Below are 6,199 nucleotides of genomic sequence, written 5' to 3'. Positions count from 1 at the left end.
CTAAGTGATGAAAAAAGTGATGACATCTTTCCAATATTCTCACAAGGTGCTCAGTTTGGATAGCTGATGCTCCAAGTAGGAATGAAATTTAATTCTAAATAAGAATTTATGGAAGCTGTGCGGGACTTCACCATTCAAGAGGGGAGGCAAATAAAATTTAGAAGAAATGAAAGCTACATGATGAGGGCAGTTTATAAGTGAAAGAATGAAGAAGTTAAATGTCTATGGGTTGCATATGCATCTAAGGACCATGAGGAGACATGCTGGTAGTTAAAGACGTCCAACAATGAGCATGTTCTATGATGAACGAAAATAGGGCAGCAAATAGAAAGTGGCTTGCTCAGAACTTTGTCAAGAAGTTGAAGAAATGCCTTAACTTGAAGCATTGTGTGGCAATGGCTTATTTCAAGAGGAGATGTGACCTGAATTTGAACAAGTCCTCTTTGATTAGAGCTTTAACAGATGCAAGGAATGCGATGTATGGTGATGTAGCCGCACAATATGGTAGACTTAGAGACTATGGTGAGACATTGATTAAGAGCAATCCAGGGTTAACAACCAAAATTGGAGTGATTCCACAAATTAAAGGCGACCCAATATTTCAAAGAATGTATTTTGTCTAGATGGTTGCAAAAAGGGGTTCAAGGATGGATGTCAACTATTGATTGGTTTAGATGAAGCTTTCTTAAAGACGCAGTTCGGGGGACAAATACTTTCAGCTGTAGGGCAGGATGCCAATAATCATATATATCCGATTGCTTGGGCGATTGTAGATTTAGAGAGTAAGGAGAACTGGAGGTGGTTTCTGGAATTGCTTCTTGAAGACCTTGGTGACTATGAACAAGATAAACAGAGCTTTATATCGGACATGCAAAAGGTATGTAACTTGAGCTTTATAATAATAATTTCTTCAATGTTACACTTGTAGAATACTTATGGAGTAAATTATACAACTTGTTTCAATTATAACTGGTAGAGTACTTAAGGAGTAAATTATACAACTTGTTTACAAATTCAACTTGTTTCAATTATACACTGGTAGAGTATCTAAGGAGTAAATTATACAACTTGTTTACAAATTGTTATACAACTTGTTTACTAATTACACATTGTTATAGACCTGGAATACACAGAACATGATATCTTTTTTCTTTTTTTGCGGGGTTCAATAATAGTTCATTAAAATTATTTTAAGGATCAGTTTGAGTTCATGAATTGTATTTCGGGGGCCAATATGAGGCACGATATTGAAATTGTTCTTACTGTTTGGTGTAGGGGTTGATACTAGCTATCAAGGAATTGCTGCCTACGGTCACCACAGGTTTTGCGTATGGCATTTATGGAAGAATTTCAATAAACAATGAAGTAATTGAAGTTGAGAGGCATGTTGTAGGACTATGCTAGGGAAATTACCCGCCACGGGTTTGAACAGAAGATGCTTAGGCTAAAAAGGAGAAATGAAAAAGCATAGGCATACTTGGACAAGTGGCCTAAAGAGTTATGGACAAGAACATTTTTCAGTCACGGACCGAAGATAGACAACATTTGTAACAATGACTGTGAGGTATTTAACTTAAGAATCAAGGAATTCAGAGCAAAGCTAATTATAACACTACTAGAGGAGGTTCGGATGTTTGCAATGAGGTCAATTGCCAAAAACAAAGTGAAATTATCTCACTATATTGGCAAGTTGCCCTCAATCCAACAAAACCGGCCGCAGAAGATCAAGAAAGACTCACAAAAATGGACACCTATATGGTGTGGAGATGATGGCTATCAAAGGTTTGAAATTCACGGGTGGCCTACTAACATGGCGGTTGATTTAAGCAAAAGCATCTGCACTTATAGATTCTGGTAGATAACAGGTCCAACATGATTTCTTAGTTAACATTTTTAACTTGTGCATTTAAGAGTTTTAGATTATGACTAATTAAAATTTGAATCTGTAAGCATGCCGTGTGTCTATGCATGTGCAACAATTTCAAGGATAAATAGAAACCCAGAAGACTTTTGTCATCATTGGTTGCACTACAACACAACCGGCATTTTGCGACGGTTCTGGGGCCATATTGCGGCGGTTAAACCAAACGCGGGAAGATAGGCCGCGGGTAAACGATTAGCGGCGGTTTTAGCTAACCGCTGGAATAACCGCCGCATAATAAAAATGGTTTCGCGGCGGTTAAGTGGCAAGGGATTGAAAACGCGGTCGTTTTGCAGAGGTTGAAAACCGCTGCTAAATGCCAAGAAACGTACAATATGCTTATTTTGCGGCGGTTTCTCAGGATTTCCATTAAAATCCTAGGTTTTTTTATTATTTTGCCTCTTTTGAAATAGTATGTTTATTTAACTTTAATTTTTTTAGTTACCAATTAATTTAAAGAACTTCCAACCAAATAAAACAGCTAAATAACATAACAAACCAAATTATATATATGCAAACATAACTTATATAATGAGATTGTCATAAGTGCATGATTCAATATAAAGTAAAATTTTATAATTTGAAGAAAATAAACAAAAAGCACTAATAGTGTCTAATAACATTGATTGAAAGTCATTATTTTTGTTGTGGGTCATGGTTGCCAGACGAAGATGGCCTTGTGCACAACGAGATCGGCATACTGCCCAAATAGTCCAGTGCTGCAGTAACGTTAGCTAGCAAATTGCCTCCTTGCTGTTGGAATATATATCCCAAAACCTTCTCTATCGAATGTCTCTTCGCCTGCTCTTCTTCTATCATAGCAGTTAATTTTGCAATCCTCCTCTCATGCTCTTCATTTGACTCACCAGAACCCGACGGTTGTCCAGTAGTGTTACCAAATACTTGGATGGAATTTTCTGGTTGGTTTGACGGTGGGAGCTGTAGAGTGGTTCTGTGTTGAGAAGGTTGGGGCTTAGATTAACAAACGGTTTGAATGAGAGATGAGATTGACATTTCCTTTGGGAAAGGATTTCAGACTTACGCTAATATTGGAGGGTCTGGTGAGCATGCAAACTGTTGAGATTTGGGAGGAAAAATGCTAAACTAAAATTGACCTATTCATTTAATGGGAACCGTTTGGATTAAATGATTTTTTAGTTTTTATCAATTTAAATCAGCAACTAAAAGCACATGTGTTTCTTTAATTTTGTTTTTTAGTTATCTTAATTTTTTATGAATTAATTTGAAAATATTATTTAATACTTCCAGCAATATTATAGGATATGGAAGTTAAGATTTTTCAACTTAAAATATGCTTAAAAATAGAAGATACAAGTTTCAATAATTTGAATTCTTTATTTAACTACTCAGTTATAATAACCTTTACTGCTAAATACTCTATAAAGATGTTACTTCAAAGTAAGAAAATGGAAACCTAATAATAACTATTAACCTGCAGGATTACACATTATCATCAGCGCATTATTTCTCAAGCATTACAGACTTATCTAATGCTGAATCTGTTGTGCCTTTCTCCAAGAAGTATTTATAATTAACTTTAATCTATATTTTTTCATTTTATATCCTTACCTTTAAGGTTAATTCTTTAATTCAATCATATGCACCTCCAATGTACCTCGGTGTTATATTCTTTTTGTTGTGGTTCATGAGTTAATTCTTCAAAAGAATTTTTTTTAGTCCCACACCCTGAAGCTTTTTGTTTTGTTATCAGGTACTTGAAGGATTCATTTTCCACATCAAACACTTCATAACAAGACACATACATTTGTATTTATAAGGTGTCGATCACAATAGATTGAATAGATCTTCGATCAGGTTAGCCTAAATTTTATCTCACCCTCATATATATTTTTGACAGAGTATTTTTAGCTAGGTCAATACGATGTTAAATAGAAATTTTGATCTTTTATTATAAGAGTTACATTGATTCCCTTAATTTAATGATTTGGGTCGCAGTTTTACATGTTTATCTACTTTTAAAGTTTCTTGATTTAGGTTTAGTAAGACATAACTTCAAAGAGGAGTAATTTTAATTTATGCTCGTTAGAACTTTATTTTGACTTTATAAATTCAAACTATGACTTTATTTTTTTATTTTACATGTATATTTGAATGCAAATTTAAATGACAATAAAATAAATGAGGAAATCTTATTAGTAAATTTGTTCGCATGAGTTAACATATATAGCTTATTTAACTTGTGAATTTTTTTACGTAAAACAAATCTAGAAAAAGTGTTACGAGTTTAAGAAATAATGATTTAAACATATGTAGTTTAAAATAGTAGTGTTAACTTAACTAGATTATATCCGGATGGTTATTACTAAAGAAAACATTAAAATATGTGGTTATACGCATTTTGCGGCGGTTGGAAGAAAACTGTCGCAAAATGTAAAATGATAATTCAACCGACGTTACATATAGCGGCGGTTCTAGGAAAACTGCTGCTAAATACAAGGCTGATTGCAGTCCCAGCCCTAACCGCCGTGATATGTGCCGCAGTTTGTCATTTTGGGCGATTTTATAAAACTGCCGCAAAATTTCCGCCGCTATCTGCCGGAATTGTTGTAATGCTCGACTATGGAGGCATATAGGGCTACATACATGAATTCCTTAAATCCAATACCGGGTGAGAAACTGTGGAAAAAAATGAATACAACAAGTCTCAAGCACCTAAAACTAGGAGAATGTGAGAAAACTTTAAAAAGAAAAGGAGAAAGGACACTGATGAGGAGCCTTTGAGCAGTAAGAAATCTAAAACTGCAACACAGTTAAAGAGGGTTTACCAAAAATTCACTTGTACCTACCGTGGTGTTAAAGCACACACTAAAAGAAGCTGTGCTCATAGAAAAGTTGATGATATTGCCTATGCTCTTGCTGTTGCAGCAGCTGTTGTAGCTAAATCCAAATTCCAAGATGGAGCTAACACAAATGCACCTAATGATGCTGCGACAACTGTTGGTATACAAACTATGGATGCTCCACAAGCTTCAGAAATTGACATCACCCAATCCACTATTTCACAGCCAGAAATTATAGAGCAGGTAACATTACATAACACATTAATTAATTACATGTATGAAAATATCACGTGTTTATTCATAAACTATCAAATACTTCTAATTACATGTAGGTGCCTCCACCTCCACCGCCACTCACAAGGCTACATAAGCTACCGCATAAAAGAAGAGTAACTCCGGGTGTGGACCCAATGCAAGGAGCTAGTTCTGAGACAGCGTCAAAGTTGACAGAATTATGGAATTTGTCCCCACTTCGGGCTTCAAAGCACCAAGGAAAAAATAGAGATTAAATTATATTGTCTTTTCTGAATGAATTGATAAATGTAATACGAAGTTGTGTGTTTTGAGGTTGTTTTGTGACTATTTTGTGGCCGAAGTTTGTGTCAGTGGTTGTTCATGTCTTTTGTCATATCTTGTATAGGACTGTGTTTTGGAACTTTTTAAATAGCACTTTTGTTTTGTGTCTGTAATGATGATACTCTAAACATCACTCTTGGTTTATCATGTGTTACAATGGTCATTGTCATGACTATGGTTGACCATAAAATCAGATTCAAGGTTTATTATTATGATTTATTTTGTAATTTAGAGATTTGGTATATATATGACAAGTTAGTTCATTAATGTTATTTGCAGATTGATAATATACTTGTCAGTCTCTTGTTTATCCTTATCATTTTATTTTTACGGATTTAGTCACAACTTCTAATTTACAGAATCGTACATATTTGTAATATCCTCACTGAATTTGCAGGTTTAGTCACAACTTACAATTTACAAAACAGATTTGTATTAAAAAATATATAATTGTAGTGACATTAATTCAATTTTATTCATCACTTTTCTATATCTAAGTCATAGCCAATGACTACAACTACAAACAAATCAAAAGAAAAACTCAAAATACTATTTTATACTTTTGAAATCATAATTTTCAACTTCTATTGTACTAATCTTTCAACCCATATTCATCTTCCAATACTCAATGCTATTTTCATTTTCATGTCTTCTTTTTTCTCACCATTTGTCCACATAAAAAGTCCACACAATCTCTTCCCAGAGGTTTGTCACAACAACAAGCACAAAATAAATTATGCATGTATTACAAAAAGAAGATGTAAATTAAAGAAGGAAGCAATTCAAGAACTTATATTATAGTTTGGACATCTAAAAAATGGTATCTTTGGATTTGCTTCTAGTCCAGACCAACAAAAAATGGGATGCATCCCACAATCAC

The sequence above is a fragment of the Arachis hypogaea genome, chromosome 6, assembly GCF_003086295.3.
Source record: "Arachis hypogaea cultivar Tifrunner chromosome 6, arahy.Tifrunner.gnm2.J5K5, whole genome shotgun sequence".
NCBI lineage: Eukaryota > Viridiplantae > Streptophyta > Magnoliopsida > Fabales > Fabaceae > Arachis > Arachis hypogaea.
Note: the sequence above shows the minus strand (reverse complement) of the source record.